At 45.2% G+C, this 20,169-nt stretch overlaps 1 pseudogene; it reads left to right on the top strand.

Moving 5' to 3' along the window:
- The first annotated feature begins 9,572 nt into the window (after window positions 1-9,572).
- Window positions 9,573-18,341, top strand: LOC116960992 (annotated as a pseudogene).
- Window positions 18,342-20,169: the final 1,828 nt, after the last annotated feature.

Below are 20,169 nucleotides of genomic sequence, written 5' to 3'. Positions count from 1 at the left end.
AGATGGATTTCCCCCAAAGCAGCGCTACCCACTCCCCCATCACCTCCAGAAAGCCCCTTAAAAAGCTCCAAAGATGCCTCCGACCCCTCTCCCCCCCTCAAAGGACACCAGAGCGGCACAGCAAGACAAACGAGATTTTTACTGTTTTATTTTCCCCCCTGCCCCACTCCTTGGCCCCCCGAGGGGCTCCGAGCCTTTCCCCAGCCCCACTCCCCAGCACCCCCGGGGCCCACCCCCCGCTCCCGGGCCCCCCGGGGGGCCGCAGCCCCCCAGCCCCTCTCCCCAGATGCTCGCAGCCCCCCCAAGGCACGGAGCCCCCCCCAGCCCCACTCCCGGGCTCTGCAGACCCCCCCCTCCCCCTCCCCCTGCTCCGCTGCCTCCGCCAGGGAGCGGGCTGTGCCCGGCGCTCCAGCCCCGCCCCCTCCGCAGCCAATCAGCTCGCAGCTCCACCGTATGCCCGCGCGGGGCAGGCTGGGACTTGTAGTTCCGGCCTCGGGGTGTGCGCATGCGCACGGCACCCGGTGCGACGGGGGCGGGCGTGCAAGGAGCTGCGTGCGACGGGGGTGTTTGTGCAGGGTCCGCGTGCAATGGGATTGTTTGTGCAGGGTCCTCGTGCAAGGCGGGGGTGTCACCTCCCTTTCCCGTGTTATTTTACGCCCCGTGTCACCGCTCGGGGCACGCCGGGCAGTTCACCTCTGTGCTGAGCGGCGCTGGGGGGGAAGTTCATTAGAGCACATGGATTTGTAGGATGGAAATGACGGATCAGCTCAGCTCAGAAAATCCAGGAGAGCTGGAGGGGGCCATGATATTCCTGAAAATCGTAACCAAGGAAACTCCCCAAGCCAAATGAGAGTTTATAAAGCCAATGCTTTTCTTACAGTGCTGGGTGCATGGGGGATCTTTCCTCCTAAAGTGCACACCCAGTCACAAAAGCACACTAGTCATACACATAAAATAATAAATATACATAAAATTTATAAGAAGCGTCTGCCTATTTCCAGGAAAACTAACGCCTGTGAAAGTGTCTCTGCACAAGCATACTGAATTGGGGGAGGGTCTCGGGCGGTTGTTTTGAAGTACAGACCTTAACTCACTTCACCCACTGATGGTCACAGCTCACGGTTGGGGCTGCTGCTCGGCACGCAGACCTGCTGATCTTGTCTACAGAGTGCACACAAAGGAGCCTGCTCCTTGTATCCTTTGTGTACCAACGGAATTGTTCAAGTCTCTGGTATCTACAGGTCTAACTAGAACACTTATTTTATGGCTTTTCCATTTTCTGAAAAATAGCAAGAATGCCCCCTTTTGACAATTCCATCTATTTCCCCTGTGAGGCCAGGAGAGGGAGTAGCAGGTTGTATTTTTTGCCCAGAAAAATCAACACTCTGAATGGCAAGTATTATATTCAGGTTCCCCAGCAGGCAGCAGAGATTGCATCCTCTGTTCATTATTCATTTCAAAAAAACATGGAGATTTTGTTTTGCTTTGTTTTGTTTTCCAGGAAAAATTGCACTTAGGAGCATCTCTCACAAGAAAGTTTCAGACAAGAACTACACACTTTGTAAAAAAAATAGAAATCCTACACATTGATGAATGAAAAGCTATGCAGGTGTGTGATCAGGTTAATCCGTGTAAGCTCTGTGCTCACTGACCCTGCTGAAGGTACAACATAAATCCAGCTCACCTGCAATCAAGTAACTGTGCAGATTCTGGCCAAAACATGATATTATGGTCAAATAAAAATAGACCCTGCTGCTCTTCTGCCTCTGTTTAGACAAAAACTAGTGAAAAAAGGACAAATAGGTATTTTTCTAGATTGCCACTCAAATGTTGAGGCTTTTGTGCTGCTGCTGATGGACAGCAAAGACTGTTTGCATGCTTCAGGTTCATCTGCAGGGAAACCTGAAACATGCCTTGAAATTTGTCAAGAATTCTGAGAAATTCACAACCTGATCTTAAGCCATTTAAATTCCTGTGTTAGGAAGCTGGTTTCTGTGAGGTCTCTAGACACTGATGAATGACACGGTGAAACAAAAAGGCCTAAACAATCGGCCTCAAAGCACAGTTGACTTCTGAGTGAATTCCCCGACCAGTGACCAGCATCTTAACAGCATGAAGTGCAACCCTGGGAACAACCCCTGAAAAGTATAAGTACACAACAGGAAGTAACTATAAATCCCAAATATAAAGAAAAACAGAAACTCCTCAGACATGCCCGGATCCTGGCCAGATCCGGACACGCCTGAGTGAGGCACATCAATCTACCAGATATCTCCTGTGCGTTTTGTTTAGACTTGTTTGTTAAACTGTACAAAAGCCGGGCCCTCTCACAGCACAGACGCAGACCTCACCTACGAGCGGACGCCCTGCGTGGGACTTCCCAGCTGCCGGGAAAGGCTTTGCGACCCTTGGCTGTGACGGGGCTCCCCAGCTGATGCACGGGTCGGGGGGATGGTAAAGTAGGAGGGCAATTGGTGATGGATCTTTCTTAATCACTATAGCCAGCTTTATGTAGCAATGACTAGGTGCATTACCTTGCTTGTTCCTTCTGCTGCTTTAAACTAAAGTAAAATAAACCCATTTCTTTAGCTTGGTGTCTGTGTCCTTTGTGTTAACCCCGTCAATTGGCAAAACAGCAATTACTTCAGAAATTCCAGTATGTTCTGCAGCAGAAATTGGATACTGCGAGACGTTAGTGATTTTTGATTCGGGAAGTACTGGGGCTGCACGGAGTACACACACTGTGGCAGTCTGTTGATTTTTATTAGGGTTAGGGTTGGCATTTGAGCCAAAAGACTACAAACTACCATCTGGCAAACACCAAGTCTGGTTGCTCAACACATCGAAACCCAGGATGTTTTCATGATGCTCTTTGATTGCAAAGCAAAAAGAGGTCAGATGCTTTTCATCAGGGAGCCATAAATTAACTCTTGCTGCTTGGCACACAGTGCAAGCTCCTTCAAGTCCAGTAATTTGAACCTTTTGCCATCCAGGTTGTATGCCTAGCTTATCGGCATCCCGTTGTGTAACTACTGAAATTTGTGCTCCCGTATCAATTAATTCAATCAATTATGTTAATTGTTGCCAAGGACCTACAGGAATTAAAATGTAAGGGCCATTCTCATTTAGCCATTGCCCAAATGCTGTCCGGGCACTATTAGTTTTTTGGTCTTGTGTTTTGGGACTGATCCCCATGAGGGAGGAAAGGGTTATTTCTCTCTCTGGGAGCTGGCAGTGGAGGAGTTGGAGTATTCGGAGTGTTACATTTTTGAAATGCTTGAATTAGACTCAGAAGAACCACCGGTAGGTTATTTCTGAATCACGGCTGTAGGAATTCCTAGTGCCAGTGCTTGTTTCCACAGTTCGTTTCTCCACTCCTGGCCCTTAAAATTGTCAGTCAGAGGATTTTTGTTCTTGGGAAAAATGGGTGTTCCAGTGTGTGGGGGAAACACTGAAATGTTTGGAGCTCCCGAATACAGGGCTCATTCTCAGGTACCTCAAGTGTACTAAAAGGCAAAGGGTTTCCAGGTGGCATAAATACAGCTTACTCCTTTTTTAAGTTTTCTTTCTGCTGTAAGAAAAGAAGAAAATGGGAGTTGCACACATAAACCCACAGTCTGTGGGAGCTCACAATTCTTACTGTATATCTAGCAGTCACATTTATATCCTTATTGTACTTTCATTCACCTGGTTCCTCTTAAATAATGGGTATTTGATCTTTTTCTATTAACAAATTTCATTTTAGTCCGAAAGATCTTCCTTCTTTTGCTTGCTGCTTGCAGCAATGTAATAAAAGGGAGGTGTTCATAGGGAAGATGGCTGTGAAGATTTCAGATGTACTGTGTTTCTGTTTTCTGAGATGACTGAAAATTGGTTCAGTAGGAATTTGTTGCCAGAGATGTTTTCCACCTTTAAAGCACTCTGTTTTCCCTGAGCAGCTCTCATTTAAGTGAGGATAACTAGATATGGCAACCCCTTTTGGGGGTGGCTCAGTTCACTCTTCACAGAGAAGTCTCCAGGTGTACTTCACTATTGTGTACAGGAATATTTAATTATTTCAGCTATTTAGGGAATAATAGTAATTTCATGCAAGGTTGCTTTTAATTATGCTCCCATCCGTCAAACTTTGGGAATATTTTACCCCAGTGTGAGACCAGGCACAAGTGTGAGCTCAAGAAGTCATACTTTAATGCTCAGCGTTGCATGATTTGCTGTATTACCTGTGCAAACGACCAGCACTTACAGAGATTAACAAGTTACACAGCTAAAACCATACACAACTTGAGAAATTAAAGAATTCTGGTCACATCAACATGGCTGTGAAAATAGTGTGCTGTTTTAAGATGGCGGAAAATTGGGAAGAAAAAAATGTTCAGTTACAACTCTTGGGGGGAAGTGAAGGGAGTAACTGTGCTCTTCGTGTGCCTGTAAATTTGATGAATAGTCCACATATTTGCAAGTATCCTTTTAGTTTAACTGCTAGGTCCTTCCCTTGATGGATGACCAGCAGGTTCTGAGTGTTTCTGGGGACTGTTACATAATGTATATGGATCATATCACTGAATATGCTCTGCAGTCTGGATAAATACAGTTTGTTGCAACGGTCCTAGAAAGCAATGGGTACTGTTAAGCAGGACTTTTTGCTCGTGAATCACCTTCCTAATGCCTGAGTTAGGTTTTGGTGATGGGTAGACTGGATCTGTGTCGCTTGAGTGTGATGCTGCCAAAATGAATGATTCTTGCATAAACTTTAGGCTCCAGAGGCTTATGTGGGGGTTTTTGTGGGTGTGAAATCTTTCTCCACGTGCCGTACTGTATGAAGTGGACTCTGCTGTGACTCTCTATGATCTCTAACCTGACTTTTTCTGTATGTGGTCCTCCTGGCTATGCCGTGTATTTCCAGGTCATGTGCCTGAGCAGCATAGTAAGAGAAGAGCTCTGCTTTGAAGCTCAGGGTTGAGAGCTTCTACCATCACAACCACAGTGATCTTGCTGCTGTGAGAATTGTCCTCCATGTGGCCTCCACGTGAGTGCAACTGTATCTGTGCATTGTCTGGTTTTGCTTTAGGATTTCCTTCAATGCCCACAATTTCATAAGGAAAAAAAAAAAAAAAAAAACCACAGGAAGTAAAAATAATTTTTTTGAGGCATAAATAATGAGATTAGGCCTTTAGATGTTTATGTGGTATGTGTTCTCCACCCCTAGTTAGTGGGAAGAACCTACTTGCCAAATACCTGCTTCATAAGTATGCTGTGCAAATCCTGTTACCATGGAATAGTATGAGGTAGAATGTAACTTCTGAGTGAAGGCCTGTCCTAAAGGCTGGGTCTAAAGTGATAATATGCACACAGATCTGGAATGTGCAGCTCAGTGACTTGGTGTTTATTTTTACTCATATACAAGTCTTCTGTTTTTTTTCACTAAGCAAGAGACTAATGTGTAAGCTGTCCTACCTCTTTCCTGGGACTGTACCTTTATAGATTGATTATTTTTTAAAAAATACATGTGAATTCATTCCATTTCTCCTTTTATGTACCCCATCAATGAAGCACATAGGAAGATGAAAGTATTAATTACCCTCAACAGCTATGATGGAGAATAAATAGGTTTCCATATTGCTGGTTTCACGCTGTAGTGCAAAGAACAGCAATCGAGCGTGCCTGTGGCAGGTGCACCCGCCCGATGACAATGTGGCTCCCTGGCTGTTGAACCTCTCCCGTGCCCTTGTTCTCAGGGCTTGAGAGTAATTGGGGTTCTGGGTCAAGAGGGGCTGGGACTGCCCACAGGTCAGATTGGGCTGGGGTGTAAATGGAGTCCCTGGGGGAGCCATTTGGAGCTCGTCCTGCCTGGAGCAGCGTGCTGCAGGGAAGGGCTCTCCCCTTGGGTCGGGACACCGCCCAAGGAAACTCCGTGGGGTTCCTACAGGTTGGGACACTGCCCTAAGAAGTTCCTCGAGGTTAAGAGTCCCTTTTTTTATTAGGTGAGTGATTGAGCATTTTAGGTTGTCATTAAAACCCTGGAGAGCATTTTGGGTTGCTGTTAAACCCTGGAGAGCGTTTCCCTAGGAGTTTGTACAGTGACAGTTTGTTCTCCTCTCATGGACATCTGAACCTGCTCTTGGTATGTCTGCAGAGTGATGAATAATTGTGCTGGAAAATAAATTTTATTTTTATTGTTATTTGTTTATTTGAGAGTTTCCACAACAGTGCCCCTGATGTGGAGTGCAGAACTTGAAAAAGATTAGAAAAAAAACCCTCAGCGCTGTTCAGCCTTTACCTCCAGCCATGCAGCTTTCCAAAAACTATACAGTAGATTTTCAGTCTCGTGACTTTTTTTTGGCTGGCAGCAGATGAAAGCCCTCAGTTTCCTGGGAGAGGACAGAGCATAGAAAATGTTGGTTGCATAGTTACTAGTGGAATCCCTCTAATGCTGTCTAGACAATCTTGAGAATTTCTAAAATAACGATAAGGAGAATCTAATTTCAGTGAAGAAGAGTTCATTCTCGAGAAAGGGATTTCCTGAAACCATCTCCTTGTAACTACAGAAACACCTGAATTTTCTAACCTTTGATGGAAAGGGAGAACAGACTTTTCTCAGTTCTTGGCAAATCCCAGAGCTGATAGCGAATGCTTAATGCATTGGATGTAGTAGGAGAGAGAGGCTCTTTGGAACTTGCTTCCAGCTAAGCATTCTCTAAATCAGAGTAATATCCTCACTAAGCTGCTGAATAATGAAAACGGTGGTCAGAGGAGTGTAGCAGTGAATGTCCCTGGAGGTGGGAGAAAAAGGCTGAGTCAAATTAATTTTCTGAATCTTTCATGAAGTCATTGCCATCTCTGATCACAGCCCTCTTTCAGGAAACAGTAACAAAGTCCAGTGTACTTCTTTTGCACTTAGAAAAGAAGAAAACAAAACTCTTGGTAACACTAAACAGGAGCGGAAACAATACAGACTGACTGCTACGTAGGCCACTAAAAATCTGGATAACACAAGGAAGATGAAAGGCTACTTTAAAACTACAGCTTTACTCTAAAAGGTAAGCGTTGGGTGGTAGTCACTAAGAAAGGGAGCACCCCACCTAAATTTGAACAGGATTTGATTTGGAGCCAAGTTCAGACCAAAGTGGTACCCACTGAAGCTGAACTAGTTCTTCAAATTCTGATAGAAAACTTGTTGCTCTCCTTCAGCTGTTGTCAACTGGGAAGGAAAAGCAAAAGATGGAGCAATAGGAAAGATTTCCTTGAAGGTGCTTTTTGGTTTTGATGTAAGGTGATCCTTGTTTATTTTGGAATACTCCCTCCTGTGGGTAACATGTAGTGGGCTTCAGAATGTTTATGGAGGAATTTAGGGAGTGAAACACATTTTAAAAATATCAATATGAGCTAAGTCACATCACACTAAATAATGAGTGATGGAGCACCACAGTGTTCGGTGTGACTGCTCACAAATAGTATATTCAATGACGTTCTTCACAAAACACTTAGTTTCCTGTTCTTCCTGTTGCTGGTTTTCTAGATCTTGTCACTGAAAAATGATGGACTAGATCCTCAGCTGGTGAAAATCCGCATATGCAATCACACTTGCATAGTTTAACTACAGCCGCCTCAAGTACCTCTGTAGCAGTGTGAGGACTGGTTTTTAAATGGGTAAGGCCTCTGCCAGTACCGAATGCCACTACTGCAATGCATGAAAATTTAGTTTGCAAGCAATGTTGCTTGAGAAGGGTGATTACACCCTCCACTGCTTCATGGAACAGGAGAGAATATAATGTCGATGGAGTCTCTTAAAATTTCTCAAGGAGCTCCATGGGTAGTTAGACACACAACAACTCTTTATTTAAGACGATTTAGCTTTAATGGGAGGTATGTGGCTAAATACCCGTGCAGCTCTTTCAAAGTATGGTAGCTGAGTAACCGTAACTGAGTGCTGTTAGAGGAAATTTATCTGATGGTCCAAAACCCGAAATCAGAGATCAGCCCAATTCTTTTTCACTCTCTGGTGCAGTAATGTTTCTTTCATGAGAGAGAGTTCTTTTTTTCAGGAAAATACAGCAGGATTTTATGATCTTCTTTGACAGCTGTAGGTTAACTTTGTGTATGTGTGGCTTCAGTTTTTTAAACTTCCTTATTTGGTCAGGTAAAAATTTTTCTCCTAGATTTGACCAGAGATTTCTCCCCAGACTGTAATTTCAGTTGTCATTCCGTGCTGCTTGCTTAACATTTGTGTCTTTTCAGCTGAATAAGATACTTTGCAATTGTCATAGCACTATTGTCTGTTAATTAAGCACCAGTGCAATTAAATACCATCAGCACCTTTGCCTCTCAGAGGAGGAGGTGGCTATGATTTCAGATGCTACTTGGTTAATAGTTAGGGTGACTTCTTCCCAAGTACCAAGAAGAGCAGACCCATCTCCATTTCCCGGGATCGCAGGGGTGCAGGGACTTGCCTCTTGGCCTGAGCGAGAGAAACAGAACCCGGGAGTGTGGACTGGGATCCAAACCCCGCACCCGTTAGCCAGCGCTGATTCTCAGGGTGAGGGTGAGGGACTGGGACTGGCGCTGCTCTCGGCAGTGACTGGCCCCACAGACACCGCTCTCAGCTTGTCAGTCCCGCCGGCAGTCCCTGAGTTCAGCAGAGACAGATCCTCTGGTGCCAGCCTGGGCAGCTCTTCTGCTTCCAGTACTTCAGGGGGGGCTGCAATGAAGAGGGAGACTCCCTTGTTACAAGGAGTCCCAGGGGAAAGCCAAGGGCAAGTGGGCACGAGTTACTGCTGGGGACATTCCAGTTGGACACAAGAGGAACATGTTTCACCACGAGAACAATCAGCCACTGGAATAATCTCCCCAGGGCAGTGGTGGATCCCCCAACAGCGGACACTTTTAAGATTCAGCTGGACAGGGTGCTGGGCCACCTTGTCTAGGCCGGCCTTTGCCAAGGAAGGTTGGACCAGCTGATCCTCGAGGTCCCTTCCACCCTGGGATTCTGTGATTCTGGTTGCGCTGTCTGAGATGTGGGCGAGCAGAACCATGAACTGTATCTGACCAGTGCCTTCCACCATGTTATTGCTCTCCCTCTTGGAAATACCTTACTTGATACATTCTATGATTTCATTTGTGGGCTTTTTTCCCTTTTGGTTTTCAGGCTGAGATAATCACCCCCTGGAAGAGATGGAAAATACACAAGTAAGGTTTTAGTCTTTGGGGTGTTTTTAGTTCCTCCTCTGAGTCACCTTCTCAAAGACTGTGTCATTCATCAGTGTCTACAGACCCCACAGAAACCAGCTTCCTAACACAGGAATTTAATTGGCTTAAGATCAGGTGGTGAATTTCTCAGAATTCTTGACAAATTTCAAGGCATGTTTCAGGTTTCCCTGCAGGTGAACCTGAAGCATGCAAACAGTCTTTGCTGTCCATCAGCAGCAATACAAAAGCCTCAAAATTTGGGTGGCAATCTAGAGGAACACCTATTTGGCTTTTGCCCACTACTTTTTGTCTAAACAGAGGCAGAAGAGGACCAGGGTCTATTTTTATTTGACTGTAATACCATGTTTTGGCCAGCATCTGCACAGTTAATGACTGCAGGTGAGCAGGGTTTGTGTTGTACCTTCAGCAGGGTCAGTGAGCACAGAGCTTACACGGATTAACCTGATTAGACACCTGCACATCTTTTCATTCAGCAATAGGTAAGATTTCTATTTTTTTACAGTGTATAGTTCTTGTCTGAAACTTTCTTGTGGCAGATGCTCTTAAGTGCAGTTTTTCCTGGCCAAAAAAAGAGAAAAAATCTCTCCATGGCCTTTTAAAAAGAATAGCGAACTGAGGATGCCATCTTTGCCTGCTGGGCAACCTGAATGTAACACTTGCCATCCAGAGTGTTGATTTTTCAGGGGAAAAAACACAACCTGCTACTCCCTCTCCTGGCCTCACAGGGGAAATAGGGGGCATTCTCGCTATTTTTTCAGAAAATGAAAAAGTCATAAAGTAAGGGTTCTAGTTAGACCTGTTGATACCAGAGACTTGAACAATTCCGTTGGTACACAAAGGATACAAGGAGCAGGCTCCTTTGTGTGCACTCTGTAGACAAGATCAGCAGGTCTGCGTGCCGAGCAGCAGCCCCAACCGTGAGCTGTGACCATCAGTGGGTGAAGTGAGTTAAGGTCTGTACTTCAAAACAACCGCCCTGAGACCCTCCCCCAATTCAGTATGCTTGTGCAGAGACACATTCACAGGCGTTAGATTTTAGAATTTATATTAGAAATTAGAGGAATGAAATTATATAAATGCTAGAAATTATATGATTGTTTATTTAGAATTTTTATGAATGTTTATTTTTTTTTCTGTATATGGTGAGTGTGCTTTTGTCCCTGGGTGTGCATGTTAGGGGGACAGATCCCCCACGCACCCAGCACTGTAAGAAAAGCGTTGGATTTTTAAACTCTCATTTGGCTTGGGGAGTTTCCTTGGTTACGATTTTCAGGAATATCCCCGCTCCCTCCAGCTCTCCTTGATTTTCTGAGCTGAGCTGATCCGTCATTTCCATCCTACAAATCCATGTGCTCTAATGAACTTCCCGCCCAGCGCCGCTCAGCACAGAGGTGAACTGCCCGGCGTGCCCCGAGCGGCGACACGGGGCGTAAAATAACACGGGGAAGGGAGGTGACACCGAGGCCTCATTAGTTAAAATCCCACCGTGAGCCAAGCTTGCTCCTTTTTTATTATTTAGAATTAAAGCATCAGGAGCAAACAGAGGAGGACAGAGGACATGTGGGCACCTCCAGCTCTGCGACACGATGCACGAGGAACCTGCACGCGGCTCCTTGCACGCCTGTCCCCCTCGCACCGGGCACCGTGCGCATGCGCGCACCCCGGGGCTGGGACTACAACTCCCGGCATGCCCCGCGCGGGAGGCCGGGGGAGCCGTGCGCTGATTGGCTGTGGAGGGGGCAGGGCCGAGGGGCGTGGCGGGGCCCGCCCCCTGGCGGCGGAGCAGCGGGAGTGGGAAGGGGCTGGCAGGGACTCCGTGCCTTGGGGGGGCTGTGAGCGTCTGGGGAGGTGGCTGTGGGGGCTGTGGCCCTGGAGCGGGGGGCGGGCCCCGGGGGTGCCGGGAAGTGGGGCTGGGGAAAGGCTCGGAGCCCATCGGGGGGCCGAGGAGTGGGGCGGGGGGAGCTGGGGGGACTGGCGAGTGGGGCTGGAGAATGGAGGGGGGTGGCTGGGAGCCGCCGGTAAGGGCTGGGGGAGCCCCGAGCCCGGGGGGGCTGCGAGCCGGGGGGGTCCCGCCCCTTTCCCTGCCCGCCCCAGGCCCCAGCCCGGGGTCCCGGCCGAAGCCCCTCGAGGAGCTGATTTGGCCGCCCTGAGGGACGGCTGGGGGGGCAGCCCCGAGCTGCTCGGCTGGGGCCTCGTTCTTGGGGCAAGAGGCAGCGGGGGCCTGCGCAGCGCTGGGAGTTGGCGCTGAAAATCCCAGCTCGGGGGGGTCGGGGCTGCTTCCCCGCGCCCGGGGCGGCTCCTGCTCCGCCAATTCCAGCCAGGAGCCCCACAGCTTCATCCGGGCTGCTTGGGGTTGTGCTCTTCAAATTCCAGTCTCATATATCAGGCTAGTGGGGGTTTTGCTTGACGAGTTTTTGGTTGCTGTGATGACAGCAGCAGGCTTGCAGAGACGAACCTCAGCAATTCAGTAGTCCCAAACCTTCCCCTTTGTGCCTTTAATTAAGGAATAATATGAAAACTGAATGGTGTTTGGACCGTGCAGTTTTAATTTGCATGGGTGAACAGATTTTGGTTTTCATGGATTAGTTGCTGTCCATGGAGGCAAGGAAGGAGAAACCAAGCCGCAGTGATGTCTTTTCTTCAGATTTAAGACATGCATAAATACACTTAACTAAAAGAACTAAAAGAAGCTGGTGTTAAATTGTCTTGTTTAATGTTAGCGGGAAGCTGATGGGAATATCCTTAAATCAAAACTGATACGAAACAGAAATGTGTCCTAAACGTCTGCTGTGTGTAGTATCACCCTTAGTGGGTTTCAAACCCTTTCATTTCCTGGTGATCAGCTCTAACTGTTTAGAGCAACGCAGACAAGTTGTATTAAGATGGTAGCTACTTGATTCTTCTCTTATATCCAAAAATGTGTTTTAAAAAAGTAGTTGGATTTCAAAGTTAGGTCATGTTACCTAGAAATCATAAGCAGGACTTGCAGGACTTTTTTTTTTTTTTTTTTTTTTTTTTTTTCTCTCGTTTATATTAATGCTGGGTAAAAGCAGAAGTTGATTTGGAAACCTGTAAGCTGAAGGGTGTTTTCCAGTGAGGTTTTGTTTTTTTTTTTTTTTTTTTTTGTTTTTTTTTTTTTTCCCTTTTGTGAAGTCTTCAGTATTTTATTTTCTCCCTCAGTATTTCTAGGCTGCAGAAGCAGCCTCACAGGCACTATGGAATTACTCCTCCATTAGCTGGGCTCCTCCTAAGGATGTGGATTGCATCCATACTCAGAAGCCAGTTGCAGCAACGAAGCCATTTTGGGTATTTGAAGAGGAGGAAGAACTGAATCACCGGTATAACAGACTAAAATTTGTTAACGTCTTGGGTTTTCAGGGAAAACTTAACATGAGTTTCCTTTACAAGCTGGTGGTTCTTGGTAAACTGAGTAACTTGTTCCAAGAATGGATTTCAGAATTTGGTGACAGCAAGGTAAGGATTTTTCATATGTTATTACCAAAACAGCTGAAGCCTTTTCATTTCTCTTAAAGGCCATACTACTAGGATTTATGCTAAAGTTCAACTTTTAACTTTCTCCTTAAGTATTGAGTAGAGCTGTAGCAACTGCCATTGAAATAAGGTATAAAAGATACTACAGTTCACAATCTTGAACTCTTTGGGGCAGTGAATAAATGTGTGAAGTGGCTCTGTGGGTTGACTTCTGGCAGCTAACAAAGCTGCAACAACGTATTGTGGGGTGAGCTAGGTGGGAAATGGGCACTAATCTCGCCCCAAACAGCCTGCAGCACCCAGTGTGGTTTGAAATTATGACACTAGACTTGCCTTTTGCAGAGACTGTGTTCCTTTATGTGCATCTGCTGTGGGGAAGACTAATAATAGTCCTTAATTTGTGTAAATTAATGAAAGGACTGCTACATTACTCATCTATTTGATTTGTTTTTTTTTTTTTTTTTTTTTTTTTTTGAGTTGCAGGCACTCATTTCAGAAAAAATGGCAGCAATCTATTAGACTAACAACTCAGTATGGGCGTGAGAAGACACTGTTTATGGAGGCTGTTGTAGTCTTTCTAAGAAACCTGCATGCTACCTAAACTTGCACATAGGTCAATGTGTATCTTCTGTTCTAAAGTAAACGCTTTCTCTTCTACCCACAGAATCTTCCCCCTTCATCAGCAGAAAATGTTGGTGTCAGAATATTTACCTTTGGTTCTTACAGGCTTGGAGTACACACTCAAGGTAGAACTTTCATTGTCTGCTCATAGTTCTGATATTTGAAAGTGACTTCCAACAATAACAGAAAAAATGGAATCTCTTTGCAGGTGCTGACATAGATGCTGTTTGTGTTGCTCCTAGACATGTAGAAAGATCAGATTTTTTTCAGTTGTTCTTTGAAAAACTGAAACATCAGGAGAAGATTAAAAAATCTAAGAGCAAGTAAGCTCTTTCCCTGTTAATCGTGCAACTTCTACAGTAAGAATGTTCATGTTAAAGACTCATAATGGTAGTGGATGTCTTACAAGTCAAAATTAAAAAATAATTTTTTTCTGAGTGCCTTCTAAAATACTGTCTTATGCAGCATGCAAATGCTGAAGTCGAGCTTTTGGTTCCTTTCCCCAGTGGCTGTGCACCACGTAAGAATCTTTGTGGTACGCTTCTCCCCTCCCCTTGGTTTGAGAATGAGTCGGCTGTATCAAAAAGCAAGGCTGTCCCTGGGAGCCCTGCTTTCATCTCAGGTGCAGTAAGGGGCCTGGACATGCACGCCGGGGGAGGAGGGGAGCAGCCTGAAAACTCAGGAAGGTGACGGTGATGTGGAAAGGCTCCTGTCAGTCCCTTGGCCGTGCTGTTCCTCTGGATAGACTTTAGGAGCTCTCGTTCATCCTCCTCTGGCCACGTTCCTCTCTGGCTCCTCATCCTGAGCCTTTGCGGCCGGGATGCACACTGTCAGCTTTCCAGAAAGTTCACAGGGGCTGTGCTGGGAACATACAGAACTGCTGTGTAAAATGCCCCTCGGGTGCATGCATGGCGTACCTCGCACGTAAAACTTGAGCTCCTGGGAAGTGTTTCTCAGCCTGGGCTTCCTCACGCAGACGGTTTGAAAGACTTCATGTGCATAGCTACAGGAGCCTTTGTTTAGGTGACTGTCACCTGAAAACAGACTCTCAGCAGGCCTGTGGCACAGTTCTAACAAGTGCTCTACAAAACTGAAGACTGTGACAGAAGGCAGCTGACAGCATCTCGGGCATGGTAGAAAATAAAAATAGAGAAGACCTAGTGCACACTGTGCAAATGTGGACAGAATTTGTTAGATTTTTCTGGATGTTAACCAGCAGTAAGATAGCTACAGAAATGTCTTGCTTTTCTTCCTCACTAGCCAAGGTAAGTACCTTACAGCCACTGATCCTGGTGGATCACTGTGCGCTGTTTGTTCCTTACAATCCATGATCAGCCCTCAGAATCTCTTGGCTAAATAGCTTCTCGATGCCAGTATTAATACAGTATTAGTGCTATACTGCTTGCAGCTTACTACCAAGTTTTTTGGTTCGGAAGCAACTCAGTCTTTATGCTGAATAGTTTAGCAGTGTAAATTCTGTATTTTATCATAGTTTAGGAAAAAGATTAAAGTAGCAAGAGAATGTTTTCTTACACAGTGATCCTCTCCTTTACAGGCAGTTGAAGATACGTGTGTACTAGTTGTCAAGTTTGAGTTTGATGGCATTGAGGTAAGAATTTTGCTTTTTTTCTTTAAGTCAGAAGGTTTTTATCTTGCTCTTGGAATAGGATAACCTTTCCAGGGACTTGTGACCTTGCTATATTACAAGGTTATTAGTACCTTACAGTGTATTTAGGAAACTTAATCAAACAGCCTGACCACAACCTATCTCAGGAGAAGGACACTGCAGTAAAACGGCAGCCGATAGGAAAATAAGCCCCTAGGAAGCCTGGTGGGCACGGGAACATCAGGGGACACCTCTTGCTAAGCCTGTGCTGCAGGCCAGGGTAGCCCACTGGAACAGCAGTTATGTCACAGGGATTGTGCAGCGTGGGAGTAGAGGCAGTGTCCTTGCCAACCCGTCTGAGCTCTGACAAACCAGCTTTCTGCAGGGGGACGGGGATAGTGTAGCTCACCGTATGGATCATGTGAGCAGACTAAATGTTTTGTTGCAAATCAAAAATGAAGTGGTCGTGAGACAAACGTCTGGAAGATGAAAAGTGAAAGCCCCCATTTGACTCCTGCCCAGGTTTGTCAGCTGCAGGAATCCTTGTATCTTGACTGCATCTTACCCCGTGAGCGCAGACCTGCACGCTGTAGTACCTCAGCACGTTACTGCTCGGTGTCACTGTCGCCAAGACCTTCAGTGACCTTCTTGTGGCCTCTCTCTGGTACAGACATTCACAGAATAATTTTCTTGCCTCAGGACTGTGCTGTAGACCAGATGCTTCAGCATCAAAAGGGCTTACTGCAGAAGGAAAATGCTCTCTCCTTTGCTGAAGAGTAGTTGAGGTGACTGAACTTGCATCTTAATTCTATGATTTATGTGCCCTTGTAATGGAAATTGGAAGTTTAGAGTAATCTTTTCACCATAAAAAACCCCTTCCTTTCCCTAGCTTAAAAAGGGGGGATACCGTGAAGGTGTTGTAAATAAAATATGGAACTTCTAGCAATTCTCTTGAGTTTTCTGGCAAGTAAATCTCTCGGGACATGTATCTGTAGTCACGTAGTTCTAAATACAAATATTAACCTCTCCTGTAGACTTGACTAGCTTTTTTCCCACTGGTGTGCTGTTTGCAAACAGTGCAGCGTTCTCATATCTCACCGTTGGCACTTTTTTCCCCTCTTAAGATGGATCTCATGTTTGCCGGACTGTCTCTGCAAACTGTTTCTGATAATCTTGATCTCAGAGGTGACTCGTGTCTGAGAAGCCTGGATACGAGATGTATGCAGAGCTTGAATGGTAAGCACGTTTGCACGTCTTTAAAAAGAAAGTGTTACTGAACTTGGTGTAGAATGCACATGGCACAAGCCCATCGGTTTCTGTGCAAGTTGCAGAAGCTGATCTCCTGTATACTTGAGATCTGAGGAGGTGGCGAGTGGGCTGAAATTGAAGGTGTTTCAAGGAGCTGGTGTGTTTAGATAGATCCTGCATCTCATGTTTCTTTGATCAGGGTGTGTGCATTGTTCCAGTTCACCATACAAACTGCTTCAGACGAATAGGTAGAGCATTTGATAGAGAAGAATGTGTAGTAGTTCATAAAAACCATAAAGATATTTAAAATACCCGAAGCCTAACTTGCTCACTGTTTAACACAGACTGGTTTAATTGTTTCTGGCTGTTGAAAGAAACTTAGCTTTCAGAATCCTCTAGAAAGGCTTTATTAAAAATTGTAGTCTGTAAGCTATGAAAAGCTGCTGAGGGCACCAGTTACCTGGAGTGATACTGAATGTTACGTATAATCTGTAATTTTTAAGGAAATACAAAGCAAGTCATCCAAACTTGTTTTCATAGACTTGAACGAGGAACTGTGAGCTATTGATCCAGGATAGCATAAAACTGACTTGTGCCTGTTACTAGGAACTGCTGCACTTCAAATTTTTCTTAGAGGCTGTAGAGTTACTGATGAAACACTGCATCTAGAGCCAAATGAAGAGAACTTCCAGCTCACTCTTCGTGCAATTAAACCTGTGGGCAAAATGTGAGTAAGGGGATTGTTCGTGATCTTTAAACTTTTCAGAGGCACCTCATGCTGAAGAAACAAGAGCATTAGAAGTACTTCACCCTCGGGATAGCTGTGCGAATTAGAGTTTTCAAACTAGAACCTGTTTTTTAGTTTAGATTCACGGTCTGTCCATGGGGTGGATTCGGTGTATTTTTTAATGGGGGTAGAGTGGGGAGAAGAGGGGAGTGCCTACAAGAGAAGGTTCTGCATTGCTTATCAGGAACCTGACTAGAGGTGATAAAAAAGCCGAGTTAAGTATAAAACTGTTGATATGTAAGGAATAAGAAAATACTGTTTGTGCATGTGGCTAGAGCAAGTGCTAGAAGGAACTGGTAGGATTTTTCTTAGGGGAAGTTGGAGTGAAGCAGTAGCTGTAGCAGTGCAGGCAAATTTCAGAGTAGCAGTATTTTGGGAAGAGGTGTGGTAATGATTCTTGTGCTCATCACTGCTAATGACCAACAATTTTGGCCTCATTTAATTGCAAAACTAACTGACTTGGAGGCTGAAGTGACTGAGTCTTCTACAGATTGTGAAGTTGGTGCTGTAAATTTGAAGGAATGTCCTTGGGTATTGAAGGACTACAGGCTAATGACACGTACCCATTCTAGGACATGGCATTTACTCCAACGTGCTGGGATATCTTGGTGGGGTTTCCTGGGCAGTGCCAGTAGCAAGAACAGGTCAACTCTATCCAAATACTTGCGCTTCTGCTCTTGTGATCAAGTTCTTCTTGGTTTTTTTTTTTTGTTTGTTTTGTTTAATTTTTTTCAAAATGGTAAGAGCTAGCATTTATTTTAATTTGCATAAAGAAGTAACTCTGCTAGAGGTAGTTCTTTATGTAAGATTTCCATCGGCAACAGTCAATCCTACCCTGAACTACATGGCAGAGTTCTAAGTGGACAGGTTAGTTACTGGCTTTTCTTATACGGGGCATGGCCAAATCCTTTATTGCTGAAACAACCTGAAGAGAGCAATTCTTAATTTACCAATATGGGACACTGGGTGTGTAAACATTGAATTCAGAAGCCTTTAAACGTTCTTCTAACCTAAACTGATGCTAAGCACAATTGTTTTAACATCCTAGGGGAACCCATGAAACAGATAGCGTGTAATGCCAATCCTCCCCCCCGCCAGGCCTCAGCAGAACTCTGCAGGCAAGGTATCAGTCTCAATGCGAGCAGTAAGTGGTAGAGGAGTTCAAACGTGGTAAAGTTCTTCCCGTGCTTATTAACTGATTAAAAAGTGTAATTCTTGCTAGATGAAACCACATTATCTGAATCGGTACCTCAGCGCAATTCACAAGTGAAGCGCTCCTGTCAGCATAGCACCTTCTGCCATCAAAATACTTGGTCAGCAGCAGTTCAGTCCTTCAGTCAAGAGGACATCAGAGCAATTAAAATATGAAAAGGGAACATGTATCCTGAAAGACAATGCCTGAAGAGGCAGTTAATTGGAAGGAAGGAGAGGTTGGAAGAGATCTCCAGGCCCATCATACACTTACTGAACTCCATAGGAAGCAATAAGGGGCTGGCTGGTTGCTTTCTACTTTTCTTTGTTTCCACTGGGAGGCTGTTGCAGAACCAAATCATCCAAGTATTAGGAGATTTCTTCCAGTTTTCAGCTTAAATTTACTCAGGGCCAGGCCATACACATTTTTTCTGGTGCCCACACCTTCAAGCTTAGTAACTGTTCCCCCTAAAGGATACTTTCCTCTTCTGCATTTAAAGGAGTCACCCCACTCTTCTTCCACTTGCTTTTCTAGCCTAAGCATTACTAAACATAGTACAACACTCTATGAAAGAGAAAAAGAATGCAGAGAATCAGCATTTTGCTTTTTGACTAGAAAATGAAAATCTCTAACAGCAGATAAGTCTGAAGTAAAAATCAATCAAATCCGTTCCCCAGGTGGGGTGTGGGTTATGATATACCACATATCTGGAGTCGACTCCTGAATGAAATCATGCACTAAGGTTGTTCTGCAGAGGTTACTAGTCTTGGCAACTTCATTTGGGACATGAAAGGTGTTGGCACTAGAGTACCATGGGCAGTAAAGAAGACTGCTCTTGCAGTTCGATTCCAACGCTGCATCCTCAAACAGAACGGGGCTGCTACGTTGGAGGAGCATTGATGGAAATCTCACCCGCCATCCCGAATGACGCTCTGGCATTTCTTCACCGTCGCTTTCCTTGGACTTGGTAAATCTTTTGCAGAGTCTGAAGCAAACGCCCACAGCTTTTCCCTGTTTGTAACAGTGGATGTCTGAATTTTCACAGCCTTGTTTGTGGTGGGGCACCACTGGATTTGCCTTCAAAATGCGTCCTTGTACGAGAAGAGAAGAGGAAAATTACCAGTCATGGTGTTATACTATCCACAGGGCAATAGAGAGCGCTGCTTGTAGGAGGCTTTAATACAGTAAATAATCTTTAAATGTCTTGATTTTTTAAGTTTAATCACATGCTTAGAGTCTGACTGCTAACAGAATCTAACAAAAAGAAATAGGAAGATAGGTGGAGCTGTATTTGAAAAAGTGGGGTTTCTCTTTCCTCTCTGGAGGGTTTATTGCCCAGAGCAGGCTGACAGTCTCATCCTGCCAACTGCTCCCCTGTGCTTGTACGCTCACTCTGGGAAACAAAGACAGCTGTTCAAGTTCTTCTGCAGGTACAATCTTTGTTTACTTTCTTGTTTGAATGAAATGAAAACGTACCTTTAGCAGTAAGTGCGGCATGATGCTCTTTACCTTGCACTCATTTTTCTCTAATAGATGTGTATTTTAGAAAATCTGAGTGTATTCTGTCCCAAACCAGGCACTGAAAATAAACCACTACTGTATCACCTCATTTTCAGTAACTTCTGATACATTCATTATCCCAGCGTTCCTTCCAAAATGTACCAGTGCTGCACGGCTGCATAAAATAAACTGGCACCACTTAACACTTTCCTTGGCCTGTAGCACACAGCACACATCTCAGGTGTTGGCTGTGTTCTTGGTAGGAGGCAGCAAAACGGAGGAAGCCAGGCTGCACACAGCAGGGCAGGGGGAATAGGGCTGGATCCTACACAGTTTGGGGAAGGAGGGGGAACGATGGGAACCTATTTGATTCTCAAAATCCAGGAGCGATGTTTCCCCGATACCTTGCTGCCCAGGCCAAACCAACATGTTTGAACACTGAGAGCAACGAAGAGAGCCCATTTCAGTATTTGAAACGTGTTGCTAGGCAACAGACTAGATCTGAAGGTCAGTAGGATG

Source organism: Tyto alba, unplaced genomic scaffold (genome assembly GCF_018691265.1).
Source record: "Tyto alba isolate M040663 unplaced genomic scaffold, T.alba_DEE_v4.0 Super-Scaffold_17, whole genome shotgun sequence".
NCBI lineage: Eukaryota > Metazoa > Chordata > Aves > Strigiformes > Tytonidae > Tyto > Tyto alba.
Note: the sequence above shows the minus strand (reverse complement) of the source record. Positions and strands in the feature narration are given on the sequence as shown.